Here is a 25,591-nt window from a genome sequence, read left to right as displayed (position 1 = left end):
TTATTCATCTCTTGGGTACATGCAAGACCAACATCCCAATACAGCTCTGTGTTGGCTAAAACACCAGTCATACCCCTAACCCCTAACCCCAGCCTCTATGATCACTACATACCTCAGTCCTGGGGGGAATATTTACATAATCATTCAGGATTTATTACAGTGTGTTCACTAAACCATCAGAGTGAGAGAAAAATAAAGGGGGGGATGGTAGAGAGAAAGGTATTCTCCTTCCACAGTGGGTGGTCAGGTGGAGTAGAGTAGGTCTAGGAGGGTATAGTCTTACTACAGACCATAAACACTCATCACTGTAGATCTGAGCCTGCAGTCTCACTGTGTATTTAACATCAGTGTCTGTCAGCTGCTAGTTCCAACAGACCACATGCATGCTACAGTCATTTCACAGCTCCCTGCAAATATTCCTCAGTCTGTGCCACAGCTAGTGTAAACACCATGCCTGTGCTGGAAACAGAGATACCAGCACTTCTTCTTATTGGACATAATTAAACATATTGAAGTGCTACATCTCTCTGAGAGTAGATTCCATTGCGGTGAGGAAATGCAGAACAGAATTAAACATTCAAACACTTGAACAGTGAACCGTGTCAATGGTTGAGATTTGTAAAGCCATATGTCAGATGTCACTCAACTGTGTGATTAGTCTGATTAAATGAATACATTTGACGAGCAGGTTGGGTGAGATTTGAATAATGTAAACAATATTTTTTAGCTGTTAAAACCCTCAGAGAAAGTAGAGAGAAAGTCAACATCAATGAAATACTCTCTTTTACCTGAGTGTCACGCCCTGGCTCTGGGGACTCTTAAATGTTGAGCCAGGGTGTGTAGTGTCTATGTTTTGTTTTCTATGTGTTTCTTTCTAGATCGTTTATTTCTATGTTGGCCAGGGTGGTTCCCAATCAGAGACAGCTGTGGCTGTTTGTCTCTGATTGGGAACCATACTTAGGCAGCCTGTTTTGCACTTGTCATTTGTGGGATTTTGTTCCGGAGAGGTTTGTGTTTTGTTAACCTTAGGACGTCACGTATCGTTTTGTTAATTGTTGAAAAGTACTCATTAAAAGATGTACGCATATCACGCTGCGCCTTGGTCCGCTGTGTATAACGATCGTGACACTGAGCTTGTTGATTCCTTTTAATAACATTTACATTTACATTTTAGTCATTTAGCAGACGCTCTTATCCAGAGCGACTTACAGTTAGTGAATACATTTTTTTTTTTATACTGGCCCCCCGTGGGAATCGAACCCACAACCCTGGCGTTGCAAACGCCATGCTCTATCAACTGAGCTACATCCCTGCCGGCCATTCCCTCCCCTACCCTGGACAACGCTGGGCCAATTGTGCGTCGCCCATGAGTCTCCCGGTCGCGGCCGGCTGCGACAGAGCCTGGATTCGAACCAGGATCTCTAGTGGCACAGTTAGCACTGCGATGCAGTGCCTTAGACCACTGCGCCACTCAGGAGCCCCAGCAAGCCCCACAACAGCTGCTTGTGTAGTGGCTTAGTGCCTTAGACCACTGCGCCACTCAGGAGCCTCAGGAGCCCCACAACAGCTGCTTGTGTATTCCTAACTGTTTGTGTGTTCTTGTTTGTTCTTAATGCACATTAATGAAGGATTAGGTGGCACTTCAAACACGAAAACCGACCAATCGGGCTAATCAGGGGACATGTGATCTCTACCAGTCCCAGCATGCTTCATTGGAGACGGGTGTTGACAGAGAGAGTACTGGGGTGGTTTGGGTTTTGACTGCCATATGGACTATCCTAAAGCCTGGTTGTATTATGATACTCCTAGACTAGAACATCCCCCTGGGCAGGGTGATACCAGCGCAGGCAGGGCAATATGAGCCTGAGCCCGCTGTCTGTATTTATGCAGGTTGAGGTTCAGACAGCTGGTATTGTGTTGCTGATTGTTAGACTAATCATCCGCTCAATTACTCAGGAATGTGGAGCAAAGGATGAAGGAGGGACGAGGGCCTTGTTCTGACAGATCAGCACTCTCTCTCCTTCTCTCTCGTTCTCTCTCTTCCCATACTCTCTCTCTCCCCCTACTCTCTCTCTTTCCCCCTCTCTCCCTCTGGTTGGCTAGAAGGAGGAGAAGTTACACATCTGACCAGTCATGAGCTACCAGATTGATCCACCAAGGAGGGAGAGAGAGAGAGAGAGAGAGAGAGAGCTTGATTCTGTATGCCTCCATTTCTGGCTGTCCATCTACCACAGCCATCTTTACATTTAACAGGCTGTTAAAATCACATCAATACATGTCACAGTGTTTAGTAGTGGGGTTATTGTTGGCTGTGTGAATGCAGAGTGTTGTATGTTTAACAGAAATTCCATTAGCCCAACCAGACCACACAGCACAGCTGTTCTGTTCTGGAGGAATCAACTCTGATTGACTCTGGATGACAACAGAAGAGAAACTGTTGTTTATCTTATTGGTGTATTTCACTGGGACCAGGCGGCCACATCAGGCAGCAGCACGCTAGTCGAATCAGTTAGAAGCTAACACTCCTAGAGCAGGACTCAGGGACATATTCAATCAAACTCTGCAGCTGGTTGCAGGTTTTCATTGAGCGTGGCCCATAGAACATCACATTGATAAGATTTTACAGCTGGTACAATCACACTTGATATACGGCATGATTAGATGTTTATCTAGAAGTGAATTAATTCCTGTAGCGTTGAGATCACAGTTCCGCTGCTGTCAACCCCTGCATCTGACAAGTTCCCCAACTACAGTTCAGGAACAGGAAGACCAAACCTTATGTTATTCATAATATATTAATGAATGACAAATATTGTTATTGGATCAATGTGTACGATTGTGTGAGTTGTGTTTGATCAAAATGAGCAGGAAATACAATGTTCAAGGCATTTCACATTAATTTGTACAGTAACTCATAGATTTAATCATGGCTACATCAATGTATGCATGTGAGACGGAGAGCTGCAGCCACACTCTCCTCTTCTGTCCTGTCCTGTCCTGTCCTCTCCTCCTCTCCTTTCCTCCTGTCCTCTCCTCTCCTCTCATCTCCTGTCCTCTCCTCTAGATAAAAAATAGTTTTTGATAACAGTCATTACTGTGAAGGCCACTGTACGGTCAAGTAAATAGTCTGTTCATAGTACACACTGCTCGCTCTGCTCCTGAGATTCTTGGATTGAAAACATGGAGTTGTTCATGAGGAGTGTATGTGAATGAAAAGGAAATAAGCATTTCCAGTCATTGTCAATATTAATGTATTTATGTGTCACAAAGGAAAAAATAAACCCTAGTTTAAAAGGCCCGTCGTATAGGTAGGTTCAGAGGCCGTTGAGTAACCATGTCATTCTGAGTGTGTGTTGCATGAGGATGATTGGCTTTGGGTTCAGCTCAGCCTGTTCTCATTAAGTTGCTTTGGAGTCTGTACAGGGGCCTGTGTGTGTGTGCGTGTGCGCATGTGGGTGTGTGTTTGTGTAGACCATAATGATTATTGAAAAATTGTCAATAACATGTTGTACCATTTTCAAAAATTTCCTAAATCTGTGCTCTATACTCCTTCTGGTTCTTCTCTCTGTTTTACATCTCCTCAGTCATAGTTGTTTTCCACCTCTAGTCCTTCCCCTGGCAGACTGTGGCGGTGTGGGTTGGATGTGGAAGTGCCTGTGGTTATTCCCCAGGTTAACAGCAGGGGCCAGGCCTTTAGCATAGAAGACCATTACATGCTGATGCAGAGGCTACATGCAAATGAGAAGCTACATGCCCAGTGCTTTGATGCTTTGATTCTGCTGGGGAGGAAAGAGGAGAGAGAGGGGGTTGTATAAAGGGCCTAGGGGTCTAAGGGCCATGTATTGTGGCTCAAGATGTGTGCAATTTACAACACAAAAACAAACATATTGATGGTGAGAACATAGGGAGAAGCGAGAGTGAGAGAACATAGGGAGAAGAGTGAGAGAGCGAGAACATACGGAGAAGAGAGATTGTGGAGGAGGGACTGAAGAGGACTCAGGTAGAGCATTCAGAGAAAAGCATCTCTCTCTCTCACACACACACACACACACACACACATCATCATCATGTCCAGTAAGGAGTACGGGTCAATCCACAAAATGAGTCCCTTTTGGGTAGTGTAACTAATTTTAACATTCATGACGAGCACATGTTCAACTTAATATAAAACCTGTTTTCCCACTTCAAAAGATTACATTTTAAAAAGACTATAGTAAGTACCTATTATGTGCCCAAAAAAAGTAACAGGGTTGACGATTTCATCTTAAATCAGCCATAAATCCCCTTGTGACAGAGGGAATGGAAGCTCGTTGTGTGCAACAGGGAGGGGCAATGGAAATCAAGCTTTACACATTTTTGACGTGGGGTTGACGTGTTATGCGCAACCCACTCAGTTTTCCACTACAAAACACCAGAAAATGGCCAAAGGAGTAGAACCAGCTCACCTGCTTTTAAACTATTATTTTACTATTAGATGTTCAATGTTTCTTTTGAAAATATTATTTCTAAAGGAATAGTTTCACCATAGTAAACTGAGAGTTCAGTTCACGTAACAGGGTTGAATTTAAAATGAATCACTAATCACATTAAATAAATAATAATCTTCAGAAATGACTTTGTCAAAGCAGCAAAATACTGATGGTGAAAACTTGGAGAAATTGGGTTAAAACCTTCAGCGAAGTCACAGAGACTTCTCTGAATTTAGAATGCTGAATTTAGAATTTTTTGCAAGTCTTTATTCATATTAAAAATCAGATGTATTTATATATACACACTACTGTTGAAAAGTTTGGGGTCGCTTAGAAATGTCCTTGTTTTCCATGAAAACATACATGAAATGAGTTTGAATAGGAAATATAGCAAAATGAATAGGACATGTAGTCATTGACAAGGTCAGAAATAATGATTTTTAATTGAAATAATAATTGTGTCCATCAAACTTAGCTTTCGTCAAAGAATCATCCATTTGCAGCAATTACAGCCTTGCAGACCTTTGACATTCTAGTTGTCAATTTATTGAGGTAATCTGAAGAGATTTCACCCCATGCTTCCTGAAGCACCTCCACAAGTTGGATTGGCTTGATGGGCACTTCTTACGTACCATACGGTCAAGCTGCTCCCACAACAGCTCAATAGGGTTGAGAGCCGGTGACTGTGCTGGCCACTCCATTATAGACAGAAGACCAGCTGACTGCTTCTTCCCTAAATAGTTATTGCGTAGTTTGGAGCTGTGCTTTGGGTCATTGTCCTGCTGTAGGAGGAAATTGGCTCCAATCAAGTTCCGTCCACAGGGTATGGCATGGCGTTGCAAAATGGAGTGATAGCCTTCCTTCTTCAAGATCCCTTTTACCCTGTACAAATCTCCCACTTTACCACCACCAAAGCACCCCCAGACCATCACATTGCCTCCACCATGCTTGACAGATAGCATCAAGCACTCCTCCAGCATCTTTTTATTTGGTCTGCGTCTCACAAATGTTCTTCTCACAAACCTCAAACTTCGATTTGTCTGTCCATAACACTTTCCAATATTCCTCTGTCCAGTGTCTGTGTTCTTTTGCCCATCTTAATCTTTTATTTTCATTGGCCAGTCTGAGGTATGGCTTTTTCTTTGCAACTCTGCCTAGAAGGTCAGCATCCCGGAGTAGCCTCTTCTCTGTTGACGTTGAGACTGGTGTTTTGCGGGTACTATTTAATGAAGCTGCAAGTTGAGGACCTGTGAGGCGTCTGTTTCTCAAACTAGACACTCTAATGTATTTCTCCTCTTGCTCAGTTGTGCACCGGGGCCTCCCACTCCTCTTTCTATTCTGGTTAGAGCCAGTTTGCGCTGTTCTGTGATGGGAGTAGTACACAGCGTTGTACGAGATCTTCAGTTTCTTGGCAATTTATCACATGGAATAGCCTTCATTTCTCAGAACAAGAATAGACTGACAAGTTTCAGAAGAAAGTTCTTTGTTTCTGGCCATTTTGAGCCTGTAATCGAACCCACAATTGCTGATGCTCCAGATACTCAACTAGTCTCAAGAAGGCCAGTTTATTGCTTCTTTAATCAGCACAACAGTTTTCAGCTGTGCTAACATAATTGCAAAAGGGTTTTCTAATGATTAAAATTATAAACTTGGATTATCAAACACAACGTGCCATTGGAACACAGGACTGATAGTTGCTGATAATGGGCCTCTGTACGCCTATGTAGATATTCCATAAAAAATCTGCCGATTCCGTCTACAATAGCCATTTACAACATTAACAATGTCTACACTGTATTTCTGATCAATTTGATGTTATTTTAATGGACAAAAAAAATGCTTTTCTTTCGAAAACAAGGACATTTCTAAGTGACCCCAAACTTTTCAACGGTAGTGTATACAGTTGAAGTTGGAAGTTTACATACGCCTTAGCCAAATACATTTAAACTCAGTTTTTCACAATTCCTGACATTTAATCCTAGTAAAAATTCCCTGTCTTAGGTCAGTTAGGATCACCACTTTATTTTAAGAATGTGAAATGTCCAAAGTCCCATGGTGTTTATACTTGCGTAACTATTGTTTGTACAGATGAACGTGGTACCTTCAGGCGTTTGGAAATTGCTCCCAAGGATGAACCAGACTTGTGGAGGTCTACACATTTTTTTCTGAGGTCTTGGCTGATTTCTTTTGATTTTCCCATGATGTCAAGCAAAGAGTCACTGAGTTTGAAGGTAGGCCTTGAAATACATCCACAGGTACACCTCCAATTGACTCAAATTATGTCAATTAGCCTATTAGAAGCTTCTAAAGCCATGACATCATTTTCTGGAATTTTACAAGCTGTTTAAAGGCACAGTCAACTTAGTGTATGTAAACTTCTGACCCACTGGAATTGTGATACAGTGAATTATAAGTGAAATCATCTGTCTGTAAACAATTGTTGGAAAAATGACTTGTGTCATGCAAAGTAGATGTCCTAACCGACTTGCCAAAACTATAGTTTGTTAACAAGAAATTTGTGGAGTGGTTGAAAAACGAGTTTTAATGACTCCAACCTAAGTGTATGTAAACTTCCGATTTCAACTGTATATACATTACCAGTCAAAAGTTTGGACACACCTGCTCATTCAAGGGTTTTTCTTTCTTTGTTAAAATTTTGTACATCGTAGAATAATAGTGAAGACATCAAAACTATGAAATAACACATATGGAATCATGTAGTAGCCAAAAAAGTGTTAAACAAATCAAAATATAGTTTATATTTTATATTCTTCAAAGTAGCCACCCTTTGCCTTGATGACAGCTTTGCACACTCTCGGCATTCTCTCAACCAGCTTCACCTGGAATGCTTTTCCAACAGTCTTGAAGAAGTTCCCACATATGCTGAGAACTTGTTAGCTGCTTTTCCTTCACTCTGCGGTCCAACTCATCCCAAACCATCTCAATTGGGTTGAGGTCAGGTGATTGTGGAGGCCAGGTCATCTGATGCAGCACTCCATCACTCTCCTTCTTGGTCAAATAGCCCTTTGTCACGGATTCTGCCGAGGCTGCTCCTCCTCCTTGCTCGGGCAGGCTTCGGCGTTCGTCGTCCCCGGAGTACTAGCTGCTGCCGATCGATGTTTCGGTGTTTGTCTAGTTTAGTCTGTATTGTTTACACCTGTTCTCCATTATGTTTGATTGTATGCCCTATATTTACCCCTGTCTCTCATTTGGATTTTGTGTGTGATTGTTTCTTTGTGACGTGTGTCGTTGGTGAGCGGGTTAGTTCCTCCCTGTGTGGAGGTATTCTGTTTCGTGTTCTTGCATTCTGAGTAAAGTAAGTTTCCGAGAGTTCTGTGTCCTGCGCCTGACTCCTTCCACCGCATTTCACTGACATTCGTGACAGAATCACACACCACGACATGGAGTCAGCAGGAGCGGCGGTGCCAACGGGATCACTGGAGGAGCGCGTTTTACAACAGGCGGCTATGCTCCAGGATCTTGGTACCGCCATGGAAGGGGTGATGAACACCTTGAGGCGATGGAAAAGAGGAGGTTTGCCCACACCTCCTCCAACGATACCACCACCATCAGCCATACCCATCGTTTCACATCTGGAGTCCAGTGGGATTTGGCTCTCGCTCCCGAGGGCTTATGATGGCACCGCAGCCGGGTGTCAGGGTTTCCTGCTCCAAGTGGAACTCTACCTGGCAACCATCCACCCGGCGCCCTCGGGATACGAGAGCGTGTCCGCCCTCATCTCCTGTCTGTCCGGCAAGGCACTGGAGTGGGCCAACGCCGAGTGGGGGGGAATAGACGCCGCTACAGTAAACTATGCAGAGTTCACCCGCCGCTTCAGGGCGGTGTTCGATCATCCCCCAGAGGGGAAGGCGGCGGGTGAGCGTCTGTTCCACCTCAGACAGGGGAAGAGGAGCGCGCAGGAGTTCGCACTGGACTTCCGGACTCTGGCTGCCAATGCGGGATGGAATGAGAGGGCCCTCATCGACCACTACAGGTGCAGCTTAAGGGAGGACGTTCGTCGAGAGTTAGCCTGCAGGGACACCAACCTAAGCTTCGATCAGCTGGTGGACATGTCTTTTCGCCTAGATACCCTGTTGGCTACCCGCGGACGTCCAGAGCTGGGGCCGTCCATTCCATCCCCCAGCACTTCCGAGCCGAGACCTATGGAGCTCGGGGGTGCTGGTGCTAGGAGAGAGGCCGTCCCCTGCACCAACTGTGGCCGCAGAGGACACACTGCGGTTCGGTGCTGGGGAGGGTCTCCTAGGAATCGAGGCAGCAGGCGACGCACTGATGAGTCATTCCAGGTGAGTAAGCACCCAACTCACCCAGAGCTCTCTGTTGTACATATGTGTATTAAAGTTGTGTTTCCAGAGGTTTCTCCTCACTCCCAGCATAAGGAGCTAATAGATTCAGGCGCAGCTGGGCATTTTATCGATCGCCATTTCACCTATAAGTTAGGGATCCCTATTGTACCAGTCGATGTGCCCTTCCCCATTCATGCCCTAGATAGCCGTCCTTTGGGGTCGGGATTGATTAGGGAGGTCACAGCGCCACTTAAGATGAAGACACAGAAGGGCCATGAGGAGATTATACAGTTGTATTTGATTGACTCTCCTGCGTTTCCTGTGGTGTTGGGGCTTCCCTGGTTAACATCTCATGACCCCAACATTTCATGGCAACAGAGGGCTCTCAAGGGATGGTCTGATCAGTGTGTGGGGCGGTGTGTAGGTGTTTCCGTAGGCGCAACGATGGTGGAAAGTCCGAACCAAATGCCCACAATGCACATTCCTCCTGAGTATGCCGATTTAGCACTCGCCTTCTGTAAGAAGAAGGCGACTCAATTACCACCTCATCGACAGGGGGATTGTGCGATAGACCTCCAGGTTGGCGTTGCGCTCCCTCGTAGTCATGTGTATCCTCTGTCTCAGGAGGAGACGGCAGCTATGGAGACATACGTCACCGAATCCTTGAGACAAGGATACATACGGCCGTCCACTTCCCCTGCGTCCTCGAGTTTCTTTTTTGTGAAGAAGAAGCATGGGGGTTTACGCCCGTGTATTGATTACCGTGGTCTCAATCAGATTACAATTAAATACAGCTCTCCTCTCCCTCTGATTGCTAGTATGACGGAGTCATTACACGGGGCGCGATTCTTCACAAAATTGGATGTCAGGAGCGCTTACAACCTGGTGCGCATTAGGGAGGGAGATGAGTGGAAGACAGCATTCAGTACCACCTCGGGTCACTATGAGTACCTCGTCATGCCATACGGTTTAATGAATGCTCCTTCAGTCTTCCAATCATTTGTGGACGAGATTTTCCGGGATTTGCATGGACAGGGGGTAGTGGTGTATATTGATGACATTCTAATATACTCCGCTACACGAACCGAGCATGTGTCCCTGGTACGTCGGGTGCTGGGTAGACTGTTGGAGCATGACCTGTATGTGAAGGCGGAGAAATTTCTGTTTTTCCAGGAGTCCATCTCCTTCCTGGGTCATCGGTTGTCCGCGTCAGGGGTGGAGATGGAGATTGACCGCGTTTCAGCCGTGCGTAATTGGCAGACTCCCACTACGGTTAAGGAGGTGCAGCGTTTTTTGGGTTTTGCCAATTACTACCGGAGGTTTATCCGGGGCTTTGGACAGGTAGCAGCTCCCATCACCTCCCTGCTAAAGGGGGGCCCGGTGCGTTTGCAGTGGTCAGCTGAGGCGGACAGGGCGTTTAGACATTTGAAGGACCTGTTCACCTCGGTTCCGGTGCTGGCACATCCGGATCCCTCTTTGGCGTTCCAAGTTGAGGTGGATGCGTCCGAGGCGGGGATCGGTGCTATACTGTCTCAGCGCTCGGGCACGCCTCCAAAACTCCGCCCCTGTGCTTTCTATTTAAAGAAGCTCAGTCCGGCGGAACGCAATTATGACGTGGGGGACAGGGAGCTGCTAGCGGTGGTTCAAGCCCTGAAGGTGTGGAGACATTGGCTTGAGGGGGCTAAACACCCTTTTCTCATTCTGACTGACCATCGTAACCTGGAGTACATCCGGGCAGCGAGGAGACTGAACCCTCGTCAGGCTAGGTGGGCCATGTTTCTTGCCCGGTTTGTATTTAAGCTCACTTATATCCCAGGGTCACAGAACGTTAAGGCAGACGCCCTGTCCCGACGATATGACACAGAGGAGAGGTCCATTGAGCCCACTCCCATACTTCCGGAGTCTTGTCTAGTGGCACCGGTGGTGTGGGAGGTCGACGCGGAAATCGAGCGGGCGTTACGTACCGACCCTACTCCCCCAGAGTGTCCAGAGGGGCGGAGGTACGTGCCGCTTGAGGTACGTGATCGACTGATATATTGGGCTCACATGTCACCCTCCTCTGGTCATCCTGGTATTGGTCGGACGGTGCACTGCCTTAGCGGGAAGTACTGGTGGCCCACCTTAGCTAGGGACGTGAGGGTTTACGTTTCTTCCTGCTCGGTGTGCGCCCAGTGTAAGGCGCCTAGACACCTGCCCAGAGGGAAGTTACAACCTCTACCCGTTCCACAACGGCCGTGGTCTCACCTGTCGGGGGATTTTGTCACGGACCTTCCCCCCTCCCAGGGGAATACCACAATCTTGGTCGTTGTGGATCGGTTTTCTAAGGCCTGCCGTCTCATTCCTATGCCAGGTCTTCCTACAGCCCTACAAACGGTCGACGCCCTGTTTACTCACGTTTTCCGGCACTACGGGGTGCCTGAGGATATAGTGTCTGATCGGGGTCCCCAGTTCACCTCTAGAGTTTGGAGGGCGTTTATGGAACGTTTGGGGGTCTCGATTAGCCTTACCTCGGGTTTTCACCCTGAGAGTAATGGGCAGGTGGAGAGAGTAAACCAGGATGTGGGTAGGTTTCTGAGGTCCTATTGCCAGGACCGGCAGGAGGAGTGGTCGGGGTATATCCCCTGGGCAGAGATAGCCCAAAACTCACTCCGCCACTCCTCCACTAATCTTACGCCTTTTCAGTGTGTGTTGGGTTATCAGCCGGTTCTGGCACCCTGGCATCAGAGCCAGATCGAAGCTCCTGCGGTGGATGAGTGGTTTCGGCGCTCGGAGGAGACATGGAACGCTGCGCATGTCCATCTGCAGCGGGCCATCATACGGCAAAAGGCGAGCGCCGATAGCCACCGCAGTGAGGGTCCGGTTTATGCACCGGGAGATCGGGTCTGGCTCTCGACCCGAAACCTGCCCCTTCGCCTGCCCTGCCGGAAGCTGGGTCGGCGGTTTGTGGGGCCATTTAAAGTCCTGAGGAGATTGAACGAGGTATGTTATAGGTTACAACTGCCCATTAATTACTGCATTAACCCCTCGTTCCATGTGTCTCTCCTCAGGCCGGTGGTAGCTGGTCCACTCCAGGAGAATGAGATACGAGAGGCTCCTCCACTCCCACTAGACATCGAGGGGGCTCCGGCGTACTCAGTCCGTTCCATCGTGGATTCGAGGCGTCGGATGGGGGGTCTGCAGTATCTCGTGGAGTGGGAGGGGTATGGTCCGGAGGAACGGTGCTGGGTCCCTAGGAGGGACATCCTGGATCCCTCCCTGTTGAGGGATTTCCACCGGAGTCATCCGACTCGCCCTGCTCCGCGTCCTCCTGCCGTCCCCGAGGCCGGGGTCGGCGCACGGCTGGAGCCGCGCGTCAAGGGGGGGGTACTGTCACGGATTCTGCCGAGGCTGCTCCTCCTCCTTGCTCGGGCAGGCTTCGGCGTTCGTCGTCCCCAGAATACTAGCTGCTGCCGATCGATGTTTCGGTGTTTGTCTAGTTTAGTCTGTATTGTTTACACCTGTTCTCCATTATGTTTGATTGTATGCCCTATATTTACCCCTGTCTCTCATTTGGATTTTGTGTGTGATTGTTTCTTTGTGACGTGTGTCGTTGGTGAGCGGGTTAGTTCCTCCCTGTGTGGAGGTATTCTGTTTCATGTTCTTGCATTCTGAGTAAAGTACGTTTCCGAGAGTTCTGTGTCCTGCGCCTGACTCCTTCCACCGCATTTCACTGACATTCGTGACACCCTTACACAGCCTGCAGGTGTGTTGGGTCATTGTCCTGTTGAATCAACACTCGAGACATGACTCTGCCAATGTGGTGAAGAATTTGGGAATTGTGTCTCTTGTTTAATAAATTCGATACATTAGTTTATACTGGATTATGCATAACTGTAATTTTGTTCGTTATGTTCCAACACTCCATCTTGTGCCAATATCAGTTATTTTTAAGTCTTTGTTCCAGTAGTTTATATTTTTGTCTAAGAGATTGTCAGTTGGATAGGTTTTATATATTTTGTATTGCCTATCATATGAGTATCTTTTTTTGACTCAAGTAGGATTCCCTCACATTGCTCTGATGTCCAAAAGCTTTCAGTTCAATATTTAGTGATCTAAAACTTTGAAGTTGCATATATTGGAAAATGTCTACATTGGTCAGTCCAAAATTGCCTTTTAATTCTGTAATGGAAATAAATGTGTTTCCTATTACCAAGTCATTTATGGTTTCTATGCCTTTAGTTTTCCATGTGGACCAATTTATCGGTGCATTTTGAAAAGTTATCCAAGGATTGTTCCATAGGGGTGTGTTTTTAGGGAGTGATATTGGTTCTTGAAGAATCCGTTTAATTTTTCTTCCATGTTGTTATAGTGTTCTTAACTATGAAGTTGTTAATGTTCTTAGCTCCATCCTTTGAAAACAAACACGTGAAAAGATGCTGGGGATGAGCATGCACATCTTCAATTGTACCCATTGTTCCTCTTTAGTGCATAAAACAATATGTCGCAAGTAAAAGCCTTGGGTGACGAGTTGATACAATTCCAAATCTGGAAGGTTAAAACCACCCTCAGATTTAGTCAGATGTAAAACTTTCCTATTTATTCTATGAGTTTTATTTGAGCATATGAAGTCTGTTATGGCCGAGTATACTTTTTAAAGAATGTCTTCGGTGGGGTAATTGGTATTACCAAAAATAAATATAAAAACTTTGGGAGCCATGCCATTCTAAAGAAGTTTATTCTACCTGTAAGATTTATGGGGAGATTACTCCATTTAATTAGATCTGCTTTCATATTGTTGAGTAATGGGATAAAGTTATCTTTATACACAGTATTTGTTGTTTGTTGTCACATATTAAGCATCCTATGTATTTGATATTTTTTATGATCCATTTAAAGGATTGCTGTAGACCATAAATTTGTATTGTTATTTTTCCAATTGCTATTATTTCAGTGTTCTCTATTTTACAGTGCATTCGGAAAGTATTCAGACCCCTTGACTTTTTCCACATTTTGTTATTCTAAAAAGGATTAAATAAAACATTTCCCTCATCGATCTACACACAATACCCCATAATGACAAGTGAAAACAGGTTTTTAGAAAGTTTTGCAAATGTATATATATATATATATATATATATATATATATAAAGAAATGCCTTATTTACAGAAGTATTCGGACCCTTTGCTATGAGACTCGAAATTGAGCTCAGGTGCAACCTGTTTCCAATTATCCTCCTTGAGATGTTTCTACAACTTGATTGGAGTCCACCTGTGGTAAATTAAATTGATTGGACATGATTTGGAAAGGCACACACCTGTCTATATAAGGTCCCACAGTTGACAGTACATGTCAGAGCAAAAACCAAGCCATGAGGTCAAAGAAATTGTCCGTAGAGCTTCAAGACAGGATTGTGTCGAGGCACAGATCTGGGGAAGGGTACCAACATATTTCTGCAGCATTGAAGGTCCCTAAGAACACAGTGGCCTCCATCATTCTTAAATGGAAGAAGTTTGGAACCACCAAGACTCTTCCTAGAGCTCACCAATCGGGGGAGGAGGGCCTTGGTCAGGGAGGTGACCAAGAAACCGATGGTCACTCTGACAGAGCTCCAGAGTTCCTCTGTGGAGATGGGAGAACATTCCAGAAGGACAACCATCTCTGCAGCACTCCACCAATCAGGCCTTTATGGTAGAGTGGCCAGACGGAAGCCACTCCTCAGTAAAAGGCTCATGACAGCCCGCTTGGAGTTTGCCTAAAGACTCTCAGACCATGAGAAACAAGGTTCTCTGGTCTGATGAAACCAAGATTGAACTCTTTGGCCTGAATGCCAAGCGTCACGTCTGGAGGAAATCTGGCTCCATCCCTACGATGAAGCATGGTGGTGGAAGCATCATGCTGTGGGGATGTTTTTCAGCGGCAGGGACTGGGAGACTAGTCACGATCAAGGGAAAGATGAACGGAGCAAAGTACAGAGAGAGATCCTTGTTGAAAACCTGCTTCAGAGCGCTCAGGACCTCAGACTGGGGCGAAGGTTCACCTTCCAACAGAACAACGACCCTAAACACACAGCCAAGACAATGCAGGAGTGACTTTGGGACAAGTCTCTGAATGTCCTTGAGTGGCCCAACCAGAGCCTGGACTTGAACCCGATCTAACAATAGATGTGCAGTAACGCTCCCTATCCAACCTGACAGAGCTTGAGAGGATCTGCAGAGAAGAATGGGAGAAACTCCCCAAATACAGGTTTGTCAAGCTTGTAGCGTCATACCCAAGAAGACTTGAGGCTGCAATCACTGCCAAAGGTGCTTCAACAAAGTACGGCGTAAAGGGTCTGAATACTTATGTAAATGTGATATTTCCGTTTTTTATTTGTAATACATTTGCAACATTTCTAAAAACCTGTTTTTGCTTCGTCATTATGGGGTATTGTTTGTAGATTGATGAGGTGAAAAAACTATTTAATGAATTTTAGATTAAGGCTGTAATGTAACTGTCACGAATTCGGCCGAGACTGCTCCTCCTCCTTGCTCGGGCAGGCTTCGGCGTTCGTCGTCCCCGGAGTACTAGCTACCACCGTTGGATGTTTCGATGTTTGTTTGGTTTGGTCTGTCTGTTGCACCTGTGTCCGTTTGTGTCTAATTATGTGACCTATACGTTTCCTGCTTTGTGTATGTGAGATTGTGTGTTATTGTCCGCCTGTCCGTTGGTGCTGTGTATTTTGCTCTTATCTATTTTGTTTATTTACGCACAGTTTGCGTAATCGCTCGCCTCCGTTTGGTTGAGGCCCGTTTTTGTATTGTCGTGTTTCTGTCCAGTAAAGTCTGTTGGACTAAGCTTCTGTGTCCTGCGCCTGACTCCACACCACATCCACATCAGCCATTGACAGTAACTAAATGTGGAAAAAGTCAAGGGATCTGAATACTTTCCGAATACATATTTTTATGAAATGTATTATTTCAGCTGGAATGTTGAATGCTTCCAGTTTTTAATAGAAAAGGCCACTCAAGATGGTCAAACGGCATCAACAGCCATTATTGATAAATATACATCAGGTTTCTTAGAGTATTGTATTATACTAAAACATGTTCTTGTATTTCTTTGTAAGTGTCCATTTTTAATAAACCCTGTTTGATTCATATGAATGTCACGAGTGTCAGTGTAATGCGGTGGATCGAAGTCAGGCGCAGGACACAGAACTCTATGAAACGTACTTTACTGACTAAGTAAAGAAATCAATACAAGATACCTCCACACAGGGAGGAACAAACCCGCTCACCAACGACACACGAAACGAAAAACAAACACGCACAAAACACATTGGGAGCCACCGGGTTAAATAGGGAAGGAGCAATCACATAATGGGAAACAGGTGTGTAACAATCAGACAACAGGTAGAACATAGAAACATAGAACATAGATCGGCAGTAGCTAGTATTCCGGTGACGACGAACGCCGAAGCCTGCCCGAGCAAGGAGGAGGGGCAGCCTCGGCAGAATCCGTGACAATGAATTAAGTCTGGTAATACTTTTGCCATTCTGTTTCTTATGAGTTTTGTTATTATTTTATTGTTGTAATGTATTACATTTATGTGTCTGTAATCTACAGGGGACTCTCCAGATTTCCTGGTTTTAATATAACTGAAATAACTGTTTGATACATGGAACTGAGAAGCGCTGAATTGAGTGACGTTTGTTGTCATTTGAGTAAATAGGGGCGCTACTTTGTCCCAGAATATCAAATAAAATTCTATGGGAAAGCCATCCATCTCTTGTGCTTTTCTCAGTGTGAATGTTTTAACAGTCTCATTTTTATAGATTTAGTTTTTTATCTGCTGAACGTTTCTTCAGGATTATTGAGTCTAAGAAGGATGTAGAATCAGTCCAACTGTTATTTAATTCAGATTTATATAGATTTTCATAGAAGCTGTTAAAATTGTTATTAATAGCATTGTTGTTTCTAATTAAAGCAGTTGAATCCTTATCTTTTAAAATTATAACTGGTTTTGGGAGTATTTGTTTTGTGAGGGCTGTGAGGTGTTTACCAGGTTTATTTGCCATTAAATAATATGCTTTATTTGAGTTTAACCTGTACAGTAGTTGTTGGCTCTCTTCAAAAGTAAAAAAAATCATATTCCTGCTTAAATTCAGAAATATTATTTTCTTCTTTACCTTGTAAAATATTTTATGGGCTTTTTCTAAGATAATAATTTTAACTCAGATTTAACTTTTGCAGAGTATGAGATTATCATTCCCCTAATGTACGCCTTAAAAGCATCCCAAATTGTGTTGGTGGTCAGCTTTTCTTTGTCCTCTAAGTCTACATTCGTAATGGTGAAGGTCTTTATTTTTTTATTTACATATTTAATACATTTTGGGTCTTGAAGATGCGATCTGTTCATTCTCCATCATTATTCTATTGGTGTATTTTCTATTGGTGTAATTAAGCATACAGGAGAATTATCTGATATCACTATATCATGGATTTTAGAACCCAGTATATTGTTGAGTGCATTTTTGGAAATAAAAATGTAGTCAATTCTTGAATAGCTTTTCTTACTTTGAGAAAAAAATGAGTAGTCTTTTGTAGTTGGGAATAATAATCTCCATGTTTCCTGTAAAATATTTGTAGAGATTAAATTGTTCAGCCTCTTTGGAGGTAATTGAATTTCCCTTGTTTTATTACTATGTCTGTCTAACTTCCTGAATGCTTGATTTAGGTCACCTGCTAAAATAATAGTTCCTGTCTGGGTTTGATCTAATATAGCTTAAATTATATCTAAAAACACCAGGTTTGCCACTGGTGGGATATACAATGAAATCAATATGTATTTTTCCTCATGTAAGGTAGAATTCAAAATTAGAAAAAGTCCTTCTTGGTCCATGTGCTGGGATATAAGGGAAAAGGGTGAATTCTTATTTATCAGGATGCCTACACCGCTGCTGTTACTACAGTAGGTGGCAGCATAGGCCTCTCCAACTCAGCTCCTCTTTAAATACTCAATTTCTTAAGTGTAGCTCTTGCAGAAAAACCACATCTGCAGATAATGTTATGCTTTTTTTAGCCATCATGAAGCACGTGCACATTCCATATAATACGTTTGATTTTGTTGGCCTTTACTTGTATATAATCACAGTTAACCTTGTATGGTCCATCTGTCATTGAAGAACCAGACATGTCATATGAGGGAGGTGGACATCTCATGGATATGGAAGACTCATAGTATGAATATATAGTTATTGTATACATTATATACAGTATACAGTACCAGTCAATGTAGAAAATACAAAAAATAAAGAAAAACCCTTGAATGACTAGGTGTGTCCAAACTTTTGACTGGTACTGTATAAAACGTGTGAACGTCTAGGAACTTTTAGGAACATGTAGGCTGAGCAAATATTTAACAGAGAACAAACAAAAAACATAAAGCAAGTACTTCTTGTACTTTAAGGCGTTATGCCTTTTTAGGGCTTTTAAGCTCCAACTCCTCCCTTAATGCACAATGGATAATGTCATTGTAAAGACATTGGAGAAAGAGTGCCACTTAAATACTGTGATCAGTTTGTAATACCTTGTGAATTAAATTAAAGTATAGTGGCTAGTGGGGCTCTACTTGGGGAGAGTGGGCCCACCGAGAGACTGAAGTGAGGTGAGTGGAGGCACCACACATACTTCAGGGAAGTGTCTGATGCCCTTCCAGCTTCCCCGTCCCGATAGACACCATCTCCACTCTCGCCAATAAACACCATTGGATCTTAACTATAATGGCAAACAAGGAATAATAATTACTTTACCTCCTCTCCTAATTTGGCCAGAACTCTTATTCATTTTACAGTCACATGCAAGTCACATAAATCAATAAAATGACATTGTAGTATAGATACATCCTTCCTTCCCTCTTTCCCAAGCCAACATTTATTGCATTTTCCCTGTGGTCTATAATAAAGGGCACTTCATTTAATGTAACATTGTTTTGACATCCAATATTGGTGCACAATTTCTACTTAAAATATTAAAGGGCGCAAAGGGACTCATTTCGTGGAATGACCCAGTAACCATGGTGCTCTACAGGCCCTCACTACACCAGGAGAGGCCTCCTCCTCTAAAGCAGAGTGGGACTAGAGGGACTCAGAGCCTCACTGTTGTGATCATCAGTTTTATTTAGTCAGCACATTAAGCAGCAAAGAAAACAACATGCTCAAGCGTGTAGCTGAGGGGGGTAGCTGGATCCTTAAGTTCAGGGTGAGACAGGAATGTTAGGTGAACACACACCACCTGGTTAGATAGCTCACTCACAGACACTAACACACCCTCTGAGACACACACACATGTGCAGACACACACACACACACACACACACACACACACATACACACACACGTGCAGACACACACTCACACACACAGCTGTCCGTCATTGATAAGAATAATGCCAGTCTTGGCACCAGAGTTACCCTGACATTTTTAAAGCTGCTTATTTTCCTAAATAATGTTGATTTCACACCAGAGCACAAACAGTAGCTTGTGCTCCACACATTCCTTAAAGAGGAGTAGATTAGGGTCGACCTCCAAGAGGTAAAACTCCACATTCTGTTTATCTCTGTCTGCATGAGGACATGTCTGCACTGCAGTGTGTGTATGTGGGGGGTATATGTGTGTGTGATGTCTGCCCCTCTAACTGGTGGACTTCCTGTCCAGACAAGAAACAGGAAATAGATTCCTAAGCATGTTCTAGAGTACCAGACAGGCGACAGACATGTCATGGTATCTACAACAACTGTCTGAGTATGAGACTGAAACCTTGGATGGTGTAGGTTCATTTCCATCATCTATGAGGATTTTCTAGACTTTGTAATGTAGGTGGAGTCCTGAGAAAAAGTTAAAGGCTATCCTACACCCATACGGAAAAGTAATATATGGCCATACAGTGTCTTCAGAAAATATTCACACCCCTTACATTTTTTGTCATTAGCAGACGCTCTTATCCAGAGCGACTTAGAGGAGCAATTAGGGTTAAGTGCCTTGCTCAAGGGCACATTGACAGATTTTCACCTAGTCGGCTCGGGGATTAGAACCAGCAACCTTTCGGTCACTGGCACAATGCTTAACCACTAAGCTACCTGCCACCCCTTGACGTTTTCCACATTTGTTTGTGTTACAGCCTGAATCTAAATTTGATTAAATTGAGATTGTTTTGCCACTGGCCTACACACAATACCCCATAATATAAAAGTGGAATTATGTTTTTATAATTTTTTACAAATTAATAAAAAATGAAAAGCTGAAATGTCTCGAGTCAATAAGTATTCTACCCCTTTGTTATGGCAAGCCTACATACGTTCAGGAGTAAAGATGTGCTTAACAAGTCACATAATAAGTTGCATGGATTGATTCACCTCATCTCTGTACCCCACACATACAATTATCATTAAGGTCCCTCAGTCAAGCAGTGAATTTCAAACACAGATTCAACCACAAAGACCAGGGAGGTTTTCTAATGCCTCGCAAAGAAGGACACCTATTGGTAGATGGGTAAAACATTTTTAAAGGCAGACACTGAATATCTCTTTGAGCATGGTGAAGTTATTAATTAAACTTTGGATGGTGTATCAATACACCCAGTCACTACAAAGATACAGGCATCCTTCCTAACTCAGTTGCCAGAGAGGAAGGAAACCGCTCAGGGATTTCACCATGAGGCCAAAAACAGTTTTGGAGTTTAATGGCTGTGATAGGAGAAAACGGAGGATGGATCACCAACATTGTAGTTACTCCACAATACTAATCTAATTGACAGAGTGAAAAGAAGGAAGTCTGTACAGAAAAAAAAAACATTGCAACAAGGCATAAAGTAATACTGCAAGAAATTTGACAAAGCACATAACTTTTTGTCCTGAATAAAAAGTGTTATGTTTGTGGCAAATCCAATACCACACATTACTGAGTACCACTCTCCATATTTTCAAGCACAGCGGTGGCTGCATCATCTTATGAGTATGATTGTAATCATTGAGGATTTGGGAGTTTTTCAGGATAAAAAAGAAACGGAATGGAGCTAAACACAGGCAAAATCCTAGAGGAAGACCTGGTTCAGTCTCCACCAGACACTGGGAAATAAATTCACCTTTCAGCAGAACAATAACCTAAAACACAAGGCCAAATCTGAGTTGCTTACCAAGAAGACAGTGAATGTTCCTGAGTGGCCGAGTTACAGTTTTGACTTAAATCTACTTGAAACTCTATGGCAAGACCTGAAAATGGTTGTCTAAGAATGATCAACAACCACTTTGATAGAGCTTGAAGAATTTTTAAAAGAGTAATGGGAAAATGTTGCACAATCCAGGTGTGGAAAGCTCTTAGAGACTTACCCAGAAAGACTCACAGCTGTAATCGTTGCCAGTTTCTACAAAGTATTGAGTCAGGGGTGTGAATACCTATGTAAATTAGATATTTCTGTATAACATTTTCTATACATTTGCAAACATTTCTAAAAACATGTTTTCACTTTGTCATTATGGGGTATTGGGTGTAGATGAGTGAGAGAAAAAAAATCATTTTGAATTCAGGCTGTAACACAACAAAATGTGGAAAAAGTCAAGGGGTATGAATACATTCTGAAGGCATGTATATATCAAAGAATGTGACATATATTTTAAAATATATGATAATATATTTAAAACCCATATATAAACGTGACATATATTTTAAAATATGTGATAATATATTTTAATAACATATACATCTCACACACCCCATACAAAAAATAATAATATGGATATGTATTTTCATCAGGCAAAATGTACTCAGAACATTAGATTTTTTTGTACAATGCAGATATTGCTTTGACATGTATTCCAGAAAAGTTGATGACAGCTTTGAACACTCTTGGCATTCTCTCAACCAGCTTCACCTGGAATGCTTTTCCAACAGTCTTGAAGGAGTTCCCACATATGCTGAGCACTTGTTGGCTGCTTTTGCCTTGAATTCTAAATAAATCACAGACAGTGTCACCAGCAAAGCACCCCCACACCATAACATCTCCTCCTCCATGCTTTACGGTGGGAACTACACATGCAGAGATCATCCGTTCACCCACACCGCGTTTCACAAAGACACTGTTGTATCTCTTTGCTTATTTGAGCTGTACTTGCAATAATATGGACTTGGTCTTTTACCAAATAGGGCTACGAAATGGGGCTACAAAATGTACTCAGAACATTAGATTTTTTTGTACAATGCAGATATTGCTTTGACATGTATTCCAGAAAAGTTGATGACAGCTTTGAACACTCTTGGCATTCTCTCAACCAGCTTCACCTGGAATGCTTTTCCAACAGTCTTGAAGGAGTTCCCACATATGCTGAGCACTTGTTGGCTGCTTTTGCCTTGAATTCTAAATAAATCACAGACAGTGTCACCAGCAAAGCACCCCCACACCATAACATCTCCTCCTCCATGCTTTACGGTGGGAACTACACATGCAGAGATCATCCGTTCACCCACACCGCGTTTCACAAAGACACTGTTGTATCTCTTTGCTTATTTGAGCTGTACTTGCCATAATATGGACTTGGTCTTTTACCAAATAGGGCTACAAAATGGGGCTACAAAATGTACTCAGAACATTAGATTTTTTTGTACAATGCAGATATTGCTTTGACATGTATTCCAGAAAAGTTGATGACAGCTTTGAACACTCTTGGCATTCTCTCAACCAGCTTCACCTGGAATGCTTTTCCAACAGTCTTGAAGGAGTTCCCACATATGCTGAGCACTTGTTGGCTGCTTTTGCCTTGAATTCTAAATAAATCACAGACAGTGTCACCAGCAAAGCACCCCCACACCATAACATCTCCTCCTCCATGCTTTACGGTGGGAACTACACATGCAGAGATCATCCGTTCACCCACACCGCGTTTCACAAAACACTGTTGTATCTCTTTGCTTATTTGAGCTGTACTTGCCATAATATGGACTTGGTCTTTTACCAAATAGGGCTACAAAATGGGGCTACAAAATGTACTAAGAACATTAGATTTTTTTGTACAATGCAGATATTGCTTTGACATGTATTCCAGAAAAGTTGATGACAGCTTTGAACACTCTTGGCATTCTCTCAACCAGCTTCACTTGGAATGCTTTTCCAACAGTCTTGAAGGAGTTCCCACATATGCTGAGCACTTGTTGGCTGCTTTTGCCTTGAATTCTAAATAAATCACAGACAGTGTCACCAGCAAAGCACCCCCACACCATAACATCTCCTCCTCCATGCTTTACGGTGGGAACTACACATGCAGAGATCATCCGTTCACCCACACCGCGTTTCACAAAGACACTGTTGTATCTCTTTGCTTATTTGAGCTGTACTTGCCATAATATGGACTTGGTCTTTTACCAAATAGGGCTACAAAATGGGGCTACAAAATGTACTCAGAACATTAGATTTTTTTGTACAATGCAGATATTGCTTTGACATGTATTCCAGAAAGGTTGATGACAGCTTTGAACACTCTTGGCATTCTCTCAACCAGCTTCACCTGGAATGCTTTTCCAACAGTCTTGAAGGAGTTCCCACATATGCTGAGCACTTGTTGGCTGCTTTTGCCTTGAATTCTAAATAAATCACAGACAGTGTCACCAGCAAAGCACCCCCACACCATAACATCTCCTCCTCCATGCTTTACGGTGGGAACTACACATGCAGAGATCATCCGTTCACCCACACCGCGTTTCACAAAACACTGTTGTATCTCTTTGCTTATTTGAGCTGTACTTGCCATAATATGGACTTGGTCTTTTACCAAATAGGGCTACAAAATGGGGCTACAAAATGTACTCAGAACATTAGATTTTTTTGTACAATGCAGATATTGCTTTGACATGTATTCCAGAAAAGTTGATGACAGCTTTGAACACTCTTGGCATTCTCTCAACCAGCTTCACCTGGAATGCTTTTCCAACAGTCTTGAAGGAGTTCCCACATATGCTGAGCACTTGTTGGCTTCTTTTGCCTTGAATTCTAAATAAATCACAGACAGTGTCACCAGCAAAGCACCCCCACACCATAACATCTCCTCCTCCATGCTTTACGGTGGGAAGTACACATGCAGAGATCATCTGTTCACCCACACCGCATCTCACAAAGACACTGTTGTATCTCTTTGCTTATTTGAGCTGTACTTGCCATAATATGGACTTGGTCTTTTACCAAATAGGGCTACAAAATGGGGCTACAAAATGTACTCAGAACATTAGATTTTTTTGTACAATGCAGATATTGCTTTGACATGTATTCCAGAAAAGTTGATGACAGCTTTGAACACTCTTGGCATTCTCTCAACCAGCTTCACCTGGAATGCTTTTCCAACAGTCTTGAAGGAGTTCCCACATATGCTGAGCACTTGTTGGCTGCTTTTGCCTTGAATTCTAAATAAATCACAGACAGTGTAACCAGCAAAGCTCCCCCACACCATAACATCTCCTCCTCCATGCTTTACGGTGGGAACTACACATGCAGAGATCATCCGTTCACCCACACCGCGTTTCACAAAACACTGTTGTATCTCTTTGCTTATTTGAGCTGTACTTGCCATAATATGGACTTGGTCTTTTACCAAATAGGGCTACAAAATGGGGCTACAAAATGTACTCAGAACATTAGATTTTTTTGTACAATGCAGATATTGCTTTGACATGTATTCCAGAAAAGTTGATGACAGCTTTGAACACTCTTGGCATTCACTCAACCAGCTTCACCTGGAATGCTTTTCCAACAGTCTTGAAGGAGTTCCCACATATGCTGAGCACTTGTTGGCTTCTTTTGCCTTGAATTCTAAATAAATCACAGACAGTGTCACCAGCAAAGCACCCCCACACCATAACATCTCCTCCTCCATGCTTTACGGTGGGAACTACACATGCAGAGATCATCCGTTCACCCACACCGCATCTCACAAAGACACTGTTGTATCTCTTTGCTTATTTGAGCTGTACTTGCCATAATATGGACTTGGTCTTTTACCAAATAGGGCTACAAAATGGGGCTACAAAATGTACTCAGAACATTAGATTTTTTTGTACAATGCAGATATTGCTTTGACATGTATTCCAGAAAAGTTGATGACAGCTTTGAACACTCTTGGCATTCTCTCAACCAGCTTCACCTGGAATGCTTTTCCAACAGTCTTGAAGGAGTTCCCACATATGCTGAGCACTTGTTGGCTGCTTTTGCCTTGAATTCTAAATAAATCACAGACAGTGTAACCAGCAAAGCACCCCCACACCATAACATCTCCTCCTCCATGCTTTACGGTGGGAACTACACATGCAGAGATCATCCGTTCACCCACACCGCGTCTCACAAAGACACTGTTGTATCTCTTTGCTTATTTGAGCTGTACTTGCCATAATATGGACTTGGTCTTTTACCAAATAGGGCTACAAAATGGGGTTACAAAATGTACTCAGAACATTAGATTTTTTTGTACAATGCAGATATTGCTTTGACATGTATTCCAGAAAAGTTGATGACAGCTTTGAACACTCTTGGCATTCTCTCAACCAGCTTCACCTGGAATGCTTTTCCAACAGTCTTGAAGGAGTTCCCACATATGCTGAGCACTTGTTGGCTGCTTTTGCCTTGAATTCTAAATAAATCACAGACAGTGTCACCAGCAAAGCACCCCCACACCATAACATCTCCTCCTCCATGCTTTACGGTGGGAACTACACATGCAGAGATCATCCGTTCACCCACACCGCGTCTCACAAAGACACTGTTGTATCTCTTTGCTTATTTGAGCTGTACTTGCCATAATATGGACTTGGTCTTTTACCAAATAG

The sequence above is a fragment of the Coregonus lavaretus genome (assembly GCF_964263955.1).
Source record: "Coregonus lavaretus genome assembly, chromosome: 5".
In the NCBI taxonomy this organism is placed as follows: domain Eukaryota; kingdom Metazoa; phylum Chordata; class Actinopteri; order Salmoniformes; family Salmonidae; genus Coregonus; species Coregonus lavaretus.
This window is presented reverse-complemented; position numbering follows the sequence as displayed.